The following is a 19,251-nucleotide window of genomic DNA, read 5'->3' as shown; positions in this document are numbered from 1 at the left end:
ATGCACAGGGTGTTTGGGAGATAGCTTGACTGCGAAGCTTGCCTATGCTAGTCCATCCAAGGGACGTTTTCCTTGCAATAGGATCACCTATTTCCCCACACACATCTTCATATGACTTATGCAGATGAACCTTGTCAATTCCTATCAAGAGATCAAATATTGGACGTCGCCCAACTTTAGGAAAACTTATGCTTTCTAAGTGACCCCATTTGTGCCTGTACTTCTGCCAGTCAATCACCTGAAGGTCGCCTGTAACCCTAGTCGTAGACAATGCAGACATTTCTTCATTCACTGTACCATCTACACTTTCAATCTAAAAAATGTGACAGGCCTCGTCTCAAATGTTTCTTTCTTACCGTTCAGGACACTCAAAGATATCTTCTCCATAGAACCCTGCATACCTAATTCTGACGCCACATCAGCATTGATGTAGGACCTCGTACTTGCATCATCAAACAATGCGTTAACACGAATCCTTTTATTCACGTTCTTCAGTATTACTGGGACTGTCCTAAGCGCTACGAGAGGTTGGTCATTATCCAATGGTATAGTTGCATGCGCTCTTCCAGAAAACACCTGGTCATGACATTTTGTTTCAGAACTTACCTGAGCATTTTCCTTATTCGCCACTGAACCATGTTTAAGTCCAGATTGCGTTGTGAAAAGTCTGTTTTGAGTGTGTCATCAGGTAAAAGCCTGTTACGGGTTTTCAAACACCCATTGATCCCACACCATATGTGTGTCTACATTGTGCACCACAATGATTGCCACCACGACAACGGAAACATAATTTCAGTTTCTTAGCAGTGTTCCATCTCTCGGAAACAGCCATGTTTTTGAACACGTTACATTTCCATAACACATGCTGTTCACTACAAACCTTGCATACAACATCCCTGTATGACTTTCTACTCTGTCCTATCTCACCGACAAACGAGCACGATTCTTATCAGTTTGTCTTCCGGTATCTTGTGTCCGTGTACAAAGTTTACTCTTTTGCTCAGTAAAATGTAACTTTCTTTTCAGTCTATCAACATGTTCATTTTGAGTTTGAACATACTGTGCAAACTTTTGTTCAACTTTCTGTATGTGCTCCTCCTGTTCTTGGGTGACAGACTGTAATTTGTCTGTGGGTTTTACTGACTCGTGTCTGCTGACCTCAAGACACCAGGGAAACTTGCATTGTGATAACCTCTCCTTGAATTTAGAAAACTGGAGACCCCCCTTTATTCGAGCCGTCAAGCCAGCTTTTCGTAAACGAAATAGTTGAGTTCTAAGTCTTTTTCAATCTTGGCCTGAAGGCCTGAAAGAAACACACAACTTATCTTCAAGGTCACATCCTACTTAAGTCAACAGTCAATGTCTTTGACCAGTATTTCTCATTACGGAGAATCTCAAAAAGTGTTAGCTTTGACACAATCACCATTTTGACTCAAGGCTACTAATTCCTACATCCAGTCACTATTCACAAGTGCGTCCAAGTTGGATATGTTGCCTACAACTTTGACGAAAGTCAAGCACAAGACTTGGGGTCTTAGGATAAAAACCTTCTCTACATAGTCAGGAAAAACGATATAATCTGTGAGCGGTTTCGGTGTGTGTGTGTTTTTTCTTTAGAAAACGGACGGTTTTAGTTTTAATGTACATGTTGTCCCCATTTTCATTCAGTATTCGATAGTCCCACCCTACCCCTATCAAACGATTGAAGTCAGATCGCCACCGGATAGTGTAAATATTTTGGATCTGGTCTGCTTGTATGATCGTCCATTGGTAGCTAGGAGGTTGAAATACTCATCTGAGATTTGAAGCGTGACTCTTCGTTTTGAGTCTTGTCGGGCTGAAGACACAAGTGTTTCCTTTTGCTCTATCTGTAGATTCCGCAGAAAACCCGGATATGTGAAGAAAGAAGCGCATAGATCCTTTTTCTTTTTTATCTCATCATACTTGGAATCCCAGCTGATGTAATGAACCCGGTATATGTCGGATGATATAGGTGTGGCCTGTGCAGGGTACCATCCCTCCTGACAGCTCCTAGGGGCTGAGGACCTGGGGTACGTCTTGAGCGTGCTTGACTTGATCGATCACTGCAGTGTAAACACTGGTTTCTAATTGCATACTCAAAATAGTTTAGGCATTAATTGTTTAAGTGAATGTATATGAATATATCTGTGTTTTGTTTTGGTTACTTTTAGGAAGCATTTATAGTAACGGAACGTTTAGCACAGAGAATACATCGTAATTTCACCGGTACTTATTCTGAGACGTCACTTTAGCCAATTTTTAAAAGCATTGTCGTTTACTATTCATAGATTTAATCCACCATACATACTCACTAACGTGAACTGTCATCCTTGTCAAGACTCGACATTTTGGAAGTACGTGTGCTTGACATATTTCGTTTGTAATGATGGTTGTGTTGATGTTACATACGCTCCTTTCGTTAACCGGTGAACAGAGAAACGTGGTGTAGAAAGGGGGATCCATAACTCTAGGCAGCTCTTGCCGTTCCAAGCGATATATTTCGCCATATCTTACTGATAATTACCTTCTTATCGTCTTACCGTCGGTTGTATGTCGTTTTGTGTGTGTGCAATGACTGGGATCTGAACACGCGTGCAAGGTGTGTGCTTGACATACAGTGGGGTGAACGTAAATAAATTTTGGAAACTGAACTTTGTTCTGATTTGTGACAGCAAACACAGTGATCATTTTAACTTTTAAAATTTGCACTATGTGCAAATAAAACATCAGATGTCACTCCTTTATTTGTGTTAGTAGGTTTCTGAGGTGCAAATCGTTCTTTGATTGATATCTTGACCTTTGATCTTGAAAAAATGGCATTTCCCGAATTTTTCCGGCGTCCGAGTTTTGTATGATAGAGGACAAACAATAGTGACAATTTCTGTTGGAATTAGTTTGGTGTTAAGTCAAATTTTCAAGTAGCTTTACTAGCCTAATGTGGATTTACTCGCCATTATTTGTCGCGCAATGTGATGACGTAGTAATTGATGACGTCATGTCTTGACGTAATGTTTATAGCTGCGCGTGCCAGTGCCATGTTTATACACAAAGGCACGTGTTATAGCGACGCCAACAATAGTACGATTTAGCGGTTAACGCTAAATGCGATTAAATTCGCGTTTTGACAGCTGAAAACCAACATGTAGAAGATATTAACTTAACTATTTTGTCGCTTCAAGTTTAGTCAAATAATTGTTATTAGTGTCAGTATTAGGACAGTAGATTTGTTGTAAAGTTTCAAGTCGATATGTCAAATAGCTCGCTCGCTTCCATTCTCCATTCACCGCGAAGATAGACTGAATTGTATCGATAATAACTTCTTCACACATTCGTTTAATTTTTATAAGGGAAACATACTTTTAGTTGAAAGGTATTTGCAAATAATAATGATTGTTCTATGACTTTAGAAAATGCTTCTGGAGTATTTGAGGTGTGTGAAAAATATGACATAACGCCGATCTGTTCTGATCCGCCATTGAAATACTACACGGCGTTGCTTGATTGTTTTTAGTTATTACTTCAAAAACATGTTTCACAAACACCTTTACTTCTTATGAGGGGAAAATAATATCAAGTGAAATGTGTTTGCAAGTAATAGGGATAGATTCATAATCTAAAAAAAAACATGCTATGTATTTGGGGTGTGTGACAGATGTGAAGTATCGCTGATCTGATCGGCCATTGAAATACTGTATTGCGCCGTTTGTATGCTTCTGCTTAATATTCTAAAACTTCTTTCACATAAACCTTTCATTTTCATGATGGGAATATACCACCAGGTGAAAGGTGTTTGCAAGTAATAGTGATAGTTTTATGATTTTAGAAAAATTGTTAGGGTGTACATGTGATGTGTGTGAAAACTGACAAATCGCCGAACTGATCAGATCCGCCATTGATGCTTGTGTTTCCTGTTTGTTTTAATTCTATTCTTAGCTTTCTTTTAAGTTGATGTTATTATTTGACAAAACTGGAAAGGTGTGATAGTTTTAAACTTTCTGTTTTTGAGGAGTGTGTGACAGTGTCGGTTAACATTTTGTTAATGTCCATGTCATTCCCCACATGCAATAAGATATCTGGATTAATTATTAATGTAAATAAACATGTCACAAAGTAGATTATTTTGAAAGGGTAGCTGATATTAACACCTGTTCTAACGATACTTTTGCGTTCTTTGACATGTTTTGGGAGGGATCTCTGTGGTGTATCATTTATTCCTTTAATCATTCAAATATAGTACTTCTTTCATTTATTTTCCTAATACTGACACTAATAACAATCATTTGACTTCAGCTGTAGTGATAAATAGTCCACTTATCTTCTACATGTAGGTTTTCAGTTGTCACAACACTTGACGAATTTAATCAGCTGTTGAAAATAAACCGGTCTCAATTTTGAATTGGCAACACTGGTTACGTAACGACCAGTGACATACGTTCAGAGGCGTTTCCAGGAATTTCCTCTCCCTCTATATGTAGCCTCCCTGGTTGAACACAGCTGAAGTTGCGCTGAGAACGAGCCAAGTCACTGTGTGCGCTGGAGTATGACGAGACACACGTTAATAGGTACAAATGGTAAAGAAAGCAAGCAAGTGACCTGTCCCAGTTCTAGATTATCGCAGCTCATACAAAATCCCCAAGTCTGTACCCCACACTGGGAAAATACCATGTATAGCACTGACAAGATAAGTTCCACTTGTAGCTCAATAGTTCTGTACACACTGCGCGTTGGTGATCGATGTTTGAACACTCATTCACACGGCCTTGCTTCGGCAGTATTTACGGTTGCTATGGGACCCATCGAGGACTCAAAGCGGAAGTGCGTTTTGGCAGGTGCGTGGTGTGTGTGACAGTCAACTAAATGTGCCGTTGAAGGTAAAGTTGCTTATCGCAGTTTGTCATGCACTTTTATCAGTAAAAGTTGTTGTGAAACACAATCACTTTCATGTCCTGTGATCATGCTGCACTGACGATACATGGGCGGTATTGGAAATGCCTGATACTATTCGTCAGGGTCTACATACTGGGAAAATGGAATGGTACTGGACCGCTAGGCTGGGCTTGTGATTGTGACTTATTCTTCATATAATCAAATCAATAATATTCCATGAGTTGACGCGAGAGCCCATACCACAGGAGGTCTCTGACGAAATTAAACGGTGTATTTTTTTAAAAAATGGACCCCGCCATTAAACGATCCTCGTGTACTACTTGACATATTTAATGACCAGCTGCTCACCCAACACAGTGCAGATAGAGATCAGGAATCTAAACACAGTCCAGGTAGGGATGGGGAATGTAAACACAGTACAGGTAGGGATGGAAAATCTAAACACAGTACAGATAGGGATGGGAAATGTAACCAGTGCAGGTAGGGATGGGGATTTTTAACACAGTGCAGGTAGGGATGGGGAATCTAAACTGAGTACAGGTAGAGATGGGGAATCTATACACAGTGCAGGTAGTGATGGGAAATCTAAACAGTACAGGTAGGGATGGGGAATGGAAACACAGTGCAGGTAGGGATGGGAAATCTAAACACAGTGCAGGTAGGGATGGGGAATGTAAACAGTGCAGGTAGAAATGGGGAATCTAAACACAGTACAGGTAGGGATGGGGTATCTAAACACAGTACAGGAAGGGTTGGAGAATCTAAACACCATCAGTGCAGGTAGAAATGGGGAATCTAAACACAGTACAGGTAGGGATGGGGAATGTAAACACAGTACAGGTAGGGATGGAAAATCTAAACACAGTACAGAAAGGGATGGGAAATGTAACCAGTGCAGGTAGGGATGGGGAATCTAAATACACAGGGCAGGTAGGGATGGGGAATCTAAACTGAGTACAGGTAGAGATGGGGAATCTATACACAGTGCAGGTAGTGATGGGAAATCTAAACAGTACAGGTAGGGATGGGGAATGGAAACACAGTACAGGAAGGGATGGGGAATCTAAACACAGTACAGGTAGAAATGGGGAATCTAAACACAGTGCAGGTAGGGATGACGAATCTAAACACAGTACAGGTAGGGATGGGAAATCTAAACACAGTACAGGTAGGGATGGGGAATCTAAACACAGTACAGGTAGGGATGGGGAATGTAAACACAGTACAGGTAGGGATGGAAAATCTAAACACATTACAGATATGGATGGGAAGTGTAACCAGTGCAGGTAGGGATGGGGATTCTAAACACAGGGCAGGTAGGGATGGAGAATCTAAACTGAGTACAGGTAGAGATGGGGAATCTATACACAGTGCAGGTAGGGATGGGGAATCTAAACACAGTGCAGGTAGGGATGGGGAATGTAAACAGTGCAGGTAGGGATGGGGAATCTAAACACAGTGCAGGTAGGGATGGGAAATCTAAACACAGTACAGGTAGGGATGGGGAATGGGAACACAGTGCAGGTAGGGATGGGAAATCTAAACAGTACAGGTAGGGATGGGGAATGGAAACACAGTACAGGAAGGGATGGGGAATCTAAACACAGTACAGGTAGAAATGGGGAATCTAAACACAGTGCAGGTAGGGATGGGGAATCTAAACACAGTTCAGGTAGGGATGGGAAATCTAAACACAGTGCAGGTAGTGATGGGAAATCTAAACACAGTGCAGGTAGGGATGGGGAATGTAAACAGTGCAGATAGGGATGGGGAATGTAAATACAGTAGAGGTAGAGATGGGGAATGTAAACAGTGCAGGTAGGGATGTGGAATCTAAACACAGTGCAGGTAGGGATGGGGAATCTAAACACTGTACAGATAGGGATGGGGAATCTAAACACAGTACAGGTAGGGATGGGGAATCTAAACACAGTACAGGTAGGGATGGAAAATCTAAACACAGTGCAGGTAGGGATGGGAAATCTAAACAGTGCAGGTAGGAATGGGGAATCTAAACACAGTACAGGTAGGGATGGGAAATGTAAGCACAGTGCAGGTAGGGATGGGGAATCTAAACACAGTGCAGGTAGGGATGGGGAATGGAAACACAGTGCAGGTAGGAATGGGGAATGGAAACACAGTGCAGGTAGAGATGGGAAATGTGAGAACAGTGCAGGTAGGGATGGGGAATCTAAACACAGTGCAGGTAGGGATGGGGAATCTAAACACAGTGCAGGTAGGGATGGGGAATGTAAACAGTGCAGGTAGGGATGGGGAATCTAAACACAGTGCAGGTAGGGATGGGAAATCTAAACACAGTACAGGTAGGGATGGCGAATGGGAACACAGTGCAGGTAGGGATGGAGAATCTAAACACAGTGCAGGTAGGGATGGGGAATGTAAACAGTGCAGATAGGGATGGGGAATGGAAACGCAGTGCAGGTAGGGATGGGGAATGGAAACACAGTGCAGGTAGGGATGGAGAATCTAAACACAGTGCAGGTAGGGATGGGGAATGTAAACAGTGCAGATAGGGATGGGGAATGGAAACACAGTGCAGGTAGGGATGGGGAATCTAAACACAGTGCAGGTAGGGATGGGGAATCTAAACACAGTGCAGGTAGGGATGGGGAATGTAAACACAGTGCAGATAGGGATGGGGAATGGAAACACAGTGCAGGTAGGGATGGGGAATGGAAACACAGTACAGGTAGGGATGGGGAATGGAAACAGTGCAGGTAGGGATGGGGAATGGAAACACAGTGCAGGTAGGGATGGGGAATCTAAACACAGTGCAGGTAGGGATGGGGAATCTAAACACAGTAGAGATAGGGATGGGGAATGGAAACACAGTTCAGGTAGGGATGGGGAATCTAAACACAGTGCAGGTAGGGATGGGGAATGTAAACACAGTGCAGATAGGGATGGGGAATGGAAACGCAGTGCAGGTAGGGATGGGGAATGTAAACACAGTGCAGATTGGGATGGGGAATGGAAACGCAGTGCAGGTAGGGATGGGGAATGTAAACACAGTGCAGGTAGGGATGGGGAATGTAAACACAGTGCAGGTAGGGATGGAGAATGTAAACACAGTACAGGTAATGTTACGGTTAAGAATTTACTGTGACAAACGATGTAAGAAATCCCCTTGTGAACCAGCAAAACAGAACAAAGACAAGTCATAAACGTTCAAATTTTGTATTATTATGCAAGAAGAGCTAGGTATACAAAGTCTAATGTAGATTCAGGCACTGACAGGTTTTGATGATCAAGCGTTGGCAGTGATGTATATCCTCCAGATATATGAATGTGTGTCGCTCCTGCTACACAGCAACAGCCTTTTTATATATACTAAGTCATTTCCCGAAAGTTTGGGCACTTACGAACATCGTCAACTCTGTAGAATGCCCTCGATTAAGTCTCCCGGAAGTAAACACATAGAAAACTAGGAGCAGAAAAATTCTGGAAAACCAGAATCCTAAAAGTGCTGACCATCTATTAAACGAAATGTGACCCATCATATTTAATATTCAAAACACTAAACATTGTGACCCAATAATAATTATTACTGAACTAATAAGAAAATAAGCAGAAAATACACACTCGTAACAGTAGGGATAGGGAATATAACATTGTGTTGTGTTAATGGGAGGAAGACAAAACACATCGCAAGCCAAACAGTTGATAAGTTGTTACTAGAGCACAGTAGTGTGATGGTTACCGTGCTGGCCTCTCGCATCAAAGGCCCAAGTTTGAATCCTGGTGGAGACACCAAAATTTTGTGACCTGGGTCTCAAAATGTGTTATGTACCTAGGGAAGGCACTTCAACCACATTGCACTCATTCAACCCAGATGTTAGTTAGTTTAAACATATTTTATCCAGTGTGAAAAGGATTGGGGACACGTTCTTTCAGCTTAGAAGAAATTATTAGAAACAGGGAAAGACTGAAGGATAAGAGAGGGAAATGTTAATAATACAAAATTTATAGAGAGAGAAGACTACTGAAATCATTTAGATTTGCATATGTATTGATGGACATTTTTAAATATATTTTCATTTTTATGATTTGTCAGATCTGCAATGCCGTTTAATATAACAGATAATGTAATCACAAAGTTGCTACCACATACATCTTGTATAGCTTTTAGCATGACCCTTCTATGCTGACTGTATAAAGAACATTCTAAGAGATAGTGATGAACATTTTCGCACTGGATTTCACATGCGCAGGATGTACTCTGTACAGGACTCCTGGAGCCCATGCATTGAGGAATGATTTCTTTTAGGTAGATTGGACTTTAGTTGTTTTGAATATTATAGAACAAGGACAATTTTCGTATTCTTCTACCTTCTGAAAGCGCTTCCAAGCCTGTTTCATAATAAAGTGAATTGAAAGAAGAATATTTAGGTAGTCCGGTAATAATTCTTGCAGGCTCTATTTGCAGTCTTTCTAATTTTAAACATAGTTCTTTTCTGCGACCATCCAAGACTTCACATGCGTACTCAAAGAGAGGTCTTATGAAAACTGTGTAAATATTTGGAAGTGTGTTTCTGTTAAGAATATATTTGAGTTTTCTCATTGAGTAAATCATTTTAGAGGTTTGGGAAACAATATTAGATACATGGGAGGACTGTTTGCCTTTTGATGAAAGTATTATCCCCAAAGGCTTATGATTTTCTACAGCTTTAACAGTCGTTTCGTCAAATAGTAATTTAATCAAAGCAAGTATTATCTCTAAGTGAATTTTAAAGGCATTGATGCTTTCACTCTCCAAAATGTGGAGCAGCCTACTGGTTTGGAAGATGATTGGAAAATATTTATGCTGGATACATCGAAAGGATACACCTGTACTGGTATTATCCGTTTAAACACTTCGATCAGAACGTACATGTGGGCTATTCTCGGGGTTCAATCGCAGACACGCTCCAGTATCATAGGTAGTGGAACTGCTTATGACATGCAGAAACAGTTCGTGGCTAATACTGAGGATGCTATGGCATCACTGGTAGATCTACCTAGTGCTAGAAAATGAAACCAGGACACTTTACAATATGCCAGGTCAAAAGTCATTTCCGTCGATTTGGTGTAGGATTATACATGGCTCCGAGTGATATGCGTCTGAGAATCAATAATATAACAGGCTAAAACAATGAAATAATCATTGCCATAGTCAATCAAAAATTGGGTGTTAACGACAACCTCAACGTCTCCCATGTACAACCATCAATGCATACTGGTGAAATGGGTATAGTGGCATCAAACCCCACAGTATCCCCAACTGTGCAGGCGTCCAAACAGTAGCATATCGATAGTACAACAGCGCTGGTTGTCGGAGGTGTTACGGTCAGCTTGTGTCTTATTTGGTTAAAAATTCCCCAGCTGCAACGTACACCAGCTCAGCCACAGAGACAATGAATGCCCACAGATTTTGACCAAGCCAAACAGCAGTTTTACCCAGTGTGCTGAGCAGCCACGATACAATACTTCCTAGTATACTGGGCAGGGCTTCTGCGGCCTTACAGTTCCCTCATTGGAAATTTAAACCCCGGCAATGGTTTGTCCCAGTAATTACTCAACAGTTTTTCGATGCTGTCAGACGCTTCTGTAGCACGCTGTGTAATGTCACCACTACTACTCAGTTCAGATCACTTAGTTTGCAGATCTTGAACAACCTTGAGAGGAAGCTTAGAGGGGACTTGCAGTCGGAAGTCCGTAGAACTCCTCATCTTAGGTTTTGCACCACCATAATCCTGCATGTTTAGTTTATCACGGATGAAATTGGTACCATGGTGACAGGCTAGAGTTGACAAGGCGAGTGTTTTTCCAGTGCTCCTGTTAATGATGTCAATCTCCGTGTTTTCCATAAGACGTTGAATGCCCTTATCATCTATGGTAAAATTAGAATAGTCTTGACCCTTTTTCACAATCAATTTAAAGGAACACCGACGTTGTTCATTCTGGATGACTGCAGCGCTAATAGACAGATAACAAAAAAGAGAGACAGGCTATTGTACCTAGCCTTTGGCCGGCATGCAAATCATAGCATCTGGGTGCTGACACAAAAATTCAACTCTGTATTGAAAGATTTGAGGGAGCAGATGTGATGGGTGGCATTATTTCACTGCAAAGACAGGAATTTGTTCGAGGAGTGTTTGAGAGAGAACGATGTGATGAGTAAACCAGACCGGGAACGGGTGAAAAAACAGCTAGCTGAAACTAAACATGCCAACCTCTTGTTGAAACTGACCAACCAGTAGCATACCAAGTAATTGTTTAGTAATTTTTAGTAACGTATTAGTAATTTTTAGTAACGTTTTAGTAAGTTTTTAGTAATGTTTTAGTAATATTTTAGTAAATTCTAGTATACGTGTCGGTTTTTGAAGTTCTAGTCATGTGTAACCTAACCTTTATCTCTATGTATTTAGTGTATGTTGGATATTATTTTTTAAAGATAAAACTAGATTACTATATTATAAAATGGAGTGTGATGAATTACTAGAACAGATGTTAGTTTCAGGCATAGCACTTTTTACCAATACCACCAGAACGTCGACTCTATTTGTGGGAGGACTTAGAGAAGGACTCTTTATCGATAATGCCTTCAGCTACATCAGTTGTGCCATATATCACTAATACGGTATGTATCTAGCCCCGATGATGGCAGCAATCATCACGGCAAAGCATTGTAAATTTAATAAAATAAATAATAATAATATTGTACAAGATGGATGCTGCCCAGGAAGAGATAACCAAGATTCCAGAGGAAGACACAACAAAACGCCTTAGCCAGGTATAATAAACATAATTACAAATTATGGGTGACCGTAGGTGGCGTACTAGTAGCCACTGCTGTTGTTTTATTACATATGTTATTTAAACCAAAGTGGGGGCATCTCCCACACCACCAACCATAACCAGTGGGAGTTCCCCGCATACCCCAGAGGATATTTCCATTAATATATACTCATGGAAAAATTTAAGGGAACATATCTTTCTTAGGTCAATTCACCATAATCCACGTGCACTACATGCTTCTGAAGTTACATGCACTTATATTTACACGTTGTATGTATGTGCACTGTCAAACAGTTAAAAACATTGTTAACATGGTGAGAGAGTACTTAACACAGAAATGGGAGGCATTTGGCATTGTTAATGGTGGAAGCTCGTCACGACAGGTTGCAAAAACTTTTCACAAGTCCGTTAGCGTGATATCCAGACTTGGAATCTCTGTAGAGCGACTGGCGACGTCAAAATGAGGCATGGTCGGGGATGGAAAAAGAAAATAACCCCACGGGATGACCGGACCCTACGCCTTATTGCTTTGTGCAAAATCCTCCTCCAAAATCAATACGGAATTCAGGCGAAGAACAAATGTCAGAATTTGTTCATGTACAGTGCGTAATCATCTTAAATCGGTGGGTCTAAAAAGCGCCGTCCATTGGTTGGAATCAACATGACTGACCAACACAAGTGCTTGAGACTGCAGTGGGCACAGAACCATGGAGGAAGAACTGTACGTTAATAGAGAAACACCATGTTTAGTGATGAGAGCAGGTACACACTAGACCATAATGACGGTCGAATTCGAGTTTGGAGATGTGTTGGGGAACGTTACAGTGCCTGCACCATCAAACAGCATGATCGTTATGGAGGGGGCTCTGTTATGGTGTGGGGCGGGTTTACCTTTAACCACAAAACAGATCTTGTGCGTGTTGATGGCAGGATAACAGGTGTACGATATCGTGACGAGATCTTGAACCCGATTGTGATCCCCTTTGTGTGTACAGCAGGTCAAATGTTCGAGTTCCAGCATGACAATGCCCGCCCTCACATCGCTCATGTTTGTCAGGACAGACTGAGGGCTGCAGGTGTCCGGGTATTGCAATGGCCGGCTAAAAGTCTGTCCTTAAACCCATCGAACATCTTTGGGATGTTCTTGGCCGCAATGTTCGGGGCAGAGCCGTTCAACCCAACAATTTTGATGAATGTTTCATGGCTCTCCAGGAAGAACTGGCATAGAATTCTGATTGGTACCATCTGTACACTCATTCGCAGCATGCCAAGACGATGCCAAGCAGTTCTCCGGAGACATGGGGGACACACCCAATATTGATTTTCATCACTTGACATAAGCCTTTTCATCTGTATGAACTTTTCTCTTACTGATTCAAAGATTAAAGGTCACAGTTATTTCATTCGTTCCCTTAAATTTTTCAATGAGTATATATTATGTCTGAAAAACATTCATTAACGATGCATACCACGCATTAGTGATTTCAGGATTAGCAGTAGGATATGCTCGGTTGACTAAAATGATTATAAAACAACCTACTATAAACCGTGACTTCGACCTGCAAGATATTTTTATGCTTACTATGAACATTGGTATGGCGATGGCCACCAAGGATGTTCTGGTAAAGAAAGGTATTATACCTGAAATTATTTTGAAGCATTAAATATAATATGGCAAGAGTAGCAATGATAACTGGTGGGGCTCTTGTGAATGCCCTAGCATTTTCGGAGTAATTTTCTATTTTCACAATTTGGAGGGTCAAACACGGCTGAGATAGAAGCAGAACATAAATGGCACGATTTAGCCATAGAAAAACTGCAGGCCACAAAGGCTGAATACGTTATGAGACGAATGAAGAGACTAGATTAGTAGTATATACAATGGGGGTTTTAAAACACTTTCAAGAAAAGTCTCTACAAAGCCTTATTTAGTAAATAAGGCTTTGGTTGGGCCCTTAGCTCTTGCTACTATTACCCCTACTACTTAACGTGTGTTGGAGGTAACACTGTGCCGTACGGTACGATCAATACACGTTTATATCGATGAAACAGTTTAACGTGAACCGCCTACGATCACTTTGGTGTTCGTAATAAAGGCTTGCTGGGCTTTTTGTATCCCCTGTTCTATGTACTTTTTTTTCTCGTCCTCGCTGATAGCAGACTTACGAGACTTGGATCGAATATCTTGTTTCATTCCATTATATTTTGTGAGTTCAGAGAGGATTGAACGAAACTCCTCTTCTGAGATGTTACTATCAGAGAGTGCCGTGGAAATACGCTCACTCACTGTGTTGAGCTTTGCTTCGGCCAGAACCCTGATCTCGTCGTGTTTCAATGCCTTACGATGCAGTCTGCGTGATACTAACTTAAGCGCCAACCCTGCCAACCCTGCCACCCCAGCTGTTATTTCAATACCTAGCACTATAGGTGCGGCCACGATGGTAGCTAACAACCCAACGCCTGCCGCCCCTAGTCCCATGCTGGTTGCCATAAGGGTAGTGTCAGCCCCGTCCACGATACTGAAAGCTCTATTGTACTTTTTACATAGTGCTTTCCGCGTGTCACGGTCTTGTTCTAGTTGACATTTCACATCACATAACTGCCTCAAGCGGAACCCATCTACGGTTTCCAGCGTCTTCGCTACTTCCTCTACGACTGGGTACAGACCCATCCTATAATGTATATTTTGAAAGATATTTTAATTGGGTTTCAGTTAAAAGTCTATCAATGAATTTGAAGTCTACAAGTTCTAGACTACTAGTCAGGGCAATAGGTGAGAGGCTAATAGACTTTCCTGTTGTAATAGAAACCCCACGGAGGCTTATTAAGTGGTTTATAGGACCCGTGGTATCCCGTTGTATAACAATACGACAATATCGGTCTACGTAAGACCAGTGTATTGACACCCCGGGTAAAATTTGGTGTACTATTGGGGGGTTTCCATCGAATAAAGACGTAAAGAAGACTTCTATGATGAGGGTGAAAGGGGAGGATATTCTATCAAGATTACTGCTAAATGTTAATTTATTGTTTGGATAAGCACTTAACCCCTTTTTTTTGTAACCAATAGATTCTATGTGTACTAATGCCCTCTCCGGAATGAAATCCCCGGCCCAGATACCGTTGTTCTTAATCTTAGAGACCAACCCATTATTTAATGTGATATAAGGTGAGGTGAATGTTAAGTTGATCAGCCATTTGGGCTCTTTTAAATCTGGTAACGGCACCCGTCTGTACACGTTGTCTTTGAAGTGCAGGATGTATAATTCACCTTCCTCACCAGGCTGATCGAATCCCTCCGTATCTCCTAGGTCGTTAAGCGTAGTGTTGGGATGACTGGTCATTATTATACTATTACGATATAATTTCCAACTGGTTTTCTGATAATAATTCAGGGGTGAACTTCATACCCATGAAGTGTATGTTGTCAGGCAGGAAGATCTTGGTTAGTGATATCTTGTTTTCCACGATCACGTTGACCCCCTCAAGACTGGTGTTGGAGCCGACACTCACCCGCACGTAAACGTTGCAAACTTGATACTGGTGTCGTTTCACCCACCTGAGTTTGATCCCCTTCACGATCTCGACATCATTCCCCGATGGTTCCCCTAGGTAGACTTTGATGATCAGTGTTGAGTTTGCCGGTAGACTCTCTAGTATCTTGACCACGCCTTCGAATTCAGACACCAACTGCAATGTCACGTTTTGTATGGTCAGTTTACTCGATAGCATGTGGGCTGCCATAGTGTTGAGTGGGCTGACGACTACGCTACGTCTCTGAGTTGGGACATAAGCCACGAGCAGGGTTCCATTGTTCACGACTTTGTTTAGGTGGTTGTCTTTGTTTTCCGTGAACACGTAAGGGGAGCCGAGCCTAATATTGAGAAACCAGTCGTTATCGGGTAACAACACCCACTTGTCATCTTCGGTGAAGACGAGCATATATGGCTTGTTTCGGGCGACGGTAGTGCTCTCAACATCGTCTAAGTCGAACAGTTTACCCCCGAACGATGGGTATATTATCCAGTTATCACCGGTGTTGACAAGGGCGTACTTAGTGTTGACTGTTGCTCTTGTGGTATCTACTATATCACTTAGGGTTCCACCGGAGACTTCAACGCGTTTGTAAATGTTGTTTTTCAGTTGCAAGGCATACGATTTACCATCTACTCCGGGAGCGTCGAAACCGCGTGTGTCTCCGAGGTCGGAGATCCCGATATTGACGCATTTTTTCACTCCGGGCCCTTGTGCGCTGGTCATTTTACATGAAGCGTTAAGCTGAGGTATCCTATATTTACAGGATTATGATTTATATCTAACACCGATATTATCAGCTCAGGTATGTTACCCTGGGTTAATCTCTTATACTGCCGTGGTGAAAATGACTCGGTTCTACCGTCGTTGTATTTCTCAGTTTTCACTGGCACTGCTCTCAGTATAGTGGAAGGGTGACCTCCTTGAATGTTGTACGTTTTGCTCACCTGACCGAGATGAATGTACAGCTCTCGGTACGGTACTAGGTCGGGTAACTTCGTGCCTGTGACGGTTGTTGTTGGTTTTATCTCGTCAGGAGACATACCGAGTATCCTCGCTAATGGTCGGCCGAGCCTCAAGGAGGTTCTTCCGTTGTTGATTAACACCACTGTGCCGTTTGAGTCGTTCATCTTGAGTTCAGCTCCCAGGGGTTTGAAGACCTCGTCGTTTAGAGAGCACACGCTGTAGTAGCCGTCAGTTATCTGACTGCGAGCCCCACTGACGAACAGCTTGTTGTTGCTGGCGTTGATGTTAGTCCATTGCGGTAGGTAGGTGATATCGCAGAGTGCGACTTCGAGTTGACCTGACGTGTTATCGATCGCGTGCGTCAGCTGAACGGCCTCACCGCTCGTTATTCCTGGAAGTGTTATGTACATATTATAATATATAAATTATATTTTATAATATGGATTTAGCACACTTGAAAATCGTGGTGGCAGGTAGTACGGGGTTTAAAACAACCTTTATTAATATCTTTGAAAACTATATCGTGTCCGTTAATAACGCGCAGGCGGTGGTAAACTGGAATCAAAACCCAATGCAGTTTTGGCAGAACCAACTCAACTTTGCTGTGTGGTGTGCGACGACAGGGTCGGGTGTGACACCAGACTACGGCATAGACGAACTGAGTAAGGCGGTTATTTTGTTTCATATTTATTATCAAACGAGACGAATATTGAAGGAAATAAGTGCTCCTCTTCCCCAAGATAAAGCGTGAAGTATGACGAATAACCCCTATGATAAACGCGCTTATGAACGTGTTTGTGGGGAGTTTGAGATTCCAACGAATAAAGACTTTCGCCTTCCTGGTGTGAACCATGGTCTCGGTATAGTTCTCGTGTACTTCTACAGGTCCGGAACATATCAGGCCGGTTCTAAAGATGGTTCATACAACCCAAACCGTCATACATTTACAGGCCCCACAACGAATGAAAAGATCCATGTCAGCTGTATAAAGCAAACCAATCCTGATGCAGCCACAGCCTGGACTAAAATGATCTCAAAAACATCGAAAGAATTCACTCGTGCTGGTACAATACGCTTGAACGACTCGATTAGAACGTACGTGTGGGCGCTGTTGGGTGCGCAGTCGATGACGCGTTCCAACATCCTCGGTAAGGGAACTGCTTACGACGCTCAGAAACAGTTCGTTTCCAACGTTGAGGATGCTATCAATTCTCCAGTTGATCTCCCGCGGGCCATCGACCGTTACCAAAACGTGTTAGAATACGCCAGATCGAAAGTCAACTACGTGTTCGGCGTGGGGCTGTACATGGCTCCGAGTGATATGCAACTGAGAGTAAAAAAAGTGGTGGGTTATAACAACAAAATAGTCATAGCCACGGCGGATCAAAAGTTGGGTATCAACCCCGATATTAACACCCCCTATATCCCACACATCCCACCACGTGAAACGGGTATAGTGGCGCCACCCCCGGAGTCTAAAGTTCATGTGGAGGTACCCCCCACACACCCCCATATTCAGGCCACCAATCACATCGATAGTAAAACGGCCCTGGTGGTTGGTGGGGTAGCTTTGGGACTTATTTGGTTAAAGATTTCTTAGCCGCTACGTACACCAGACCCGCCACGGCGACGATGGCTGCCCACATGTTTTGACTGAGCCAGATGGCAGTTTTAGCCAGAGCGCCCAACAACCACGAGACGATGCTACCCAGGATGCCGGGAAGGGCTTCGGCGGCTTTACCAGCCAGTTTAGCTAAGCCTTCCCCGAGTTTTTTTATCCAGTCTTTAACACCACCGGCAGGTGTGGGAGTTCCGCCGCCGGCAGGTGTGGGGGGTGTGGGGGGAACTCCCACAGTACCCCCTGTCAGTGACACCACCAAGGTTGATATGATGAAACCCAATGCAGTCAGAATGCTGGCGATGGTGATCCCTTGCTCCCGGAACAATATCCGAATCCTGTCTGCTAACGTGGTGTCTCGGTAGAGGACTTGATTGATGCTTTTCTTTGTAGCCGGACGCTGTCTCCAACCAGGTCTGCCTTTCATCTTCCAAATTACGTATTCGTTCCGCGATGGTGGCTTTCATAGACTCGTCCTCAGTTTCACCGAGTTTTTTCTTTTCATAGGCGATGTGGTCGTCTATCTCACTCATTTTGGCCGTGCTTTTCCAGAGCTGACCACGAATGGTTTGCATCAACAGGTCCAACCCCCGCAGTTCCCGAAAGGTAATTTCGAGACCCGGGAAGGGCTTGTTCTCGTAGTCGACCAACACCTTTTTAATATCATAAGTCATGTTTTGATCCGATGGGGCGTCCCTGATACCTTCCAGACTTTGAACTAACTTCGGAGGAATCTTAGGTCGCGCGCCACTGTAATCTATGAAGCCTAGTTCATCGCGGATAAAGTCACTCCCATGTCGACTGCTCAGTGTTGATAAAGCAAGCGGTTCTCTCTTGCGTTTTTTCACGAGATCGATCTCCGGGTGAGCCTTCAAACGCAGCGTGCCATTGCTGAGGGTAAACTTGGAATAGTCCCTTCCCAACGGCTTGATGTTGTCTCTATTTTCAACTGCGTTGTAATAATCGTCGACGGCGCCCTTAAGGAGCTCGTCACTTTGCGAGAATGAGGTCTCCTGGTCATCATTGAATTCCTGGGCACTATCGTCCCACATATCATCCATAGGTATGTCTTCAGCCATTAGTATTAAAAATATATTTCCTTTATATAACAATGTACGGCAGAAAATTAGATCCTTTCAGAAGATTGAGAGAGCCACTAGGCGCCAGAGCCGTGCGCCAGTCGGTGACCATCACCAACAATCCCAGCAAGATAGACCAGAATCAAACTCTGCTGGTTAGATTTCCAAACCTTGGTGAAAATGACCTCATTGTACCAGGCACTGTTCGACTAGCGTTCAATATCACGTTGACCTCCGACAACGACAAACGCGAGCTAGTGCGGAACGTGGGTCGAGCTATCATCAAGAAAACGACCGTCAAGATCAGCGGTAACGAGGTGCTGAGCATCGACGACAGCGACGTGTTTC

At 42.8% G+C, this 19,251-nt stretch overlaps 1 protein-coding gene across 1 annotated transcript in view; it reads left to right on the top strand.

Annotated features, from left to right (window-relative positions):
• Positions 1-4,822: 4,822 nt before the first annotated feature.
• Positions 4,823-19,251, top strand: part of LOC137272175 (uncharacterized) — a 550,405-nt gene continuing 535,976 nt past the window's right edge. Inside the window, exon 1 of the mRNA XM_067804527.1 lies at positions 4,823-4,892. The gene's annotated coding sequence lies outside the window, so the exon portion shown is untranslated. The remainder of the gene's footprint in view (positions 4,893-19,251) is intronic.

Source organism: Haliotis asinina, chromosome 2 (genome assembly GCF_037392515.1).
Source record: "Haliotis asinina isolate JCU_RB_2024 chromosome 2, JCU_Hal_asi_v2, whole genome shotgun sequence".
Classification (NCBI taxonomy): domain Eukaryota; kingdom Metazoa; phylum Mollusca; class Gastropoda; order Lepetellida; family Haliotidae; genus Haliotis; species Haliotis asinina.
Note: the sequence above shows the minus strand (reverse complement) of the source record. Positions and strands in the feature narration are given on the sequence as shown.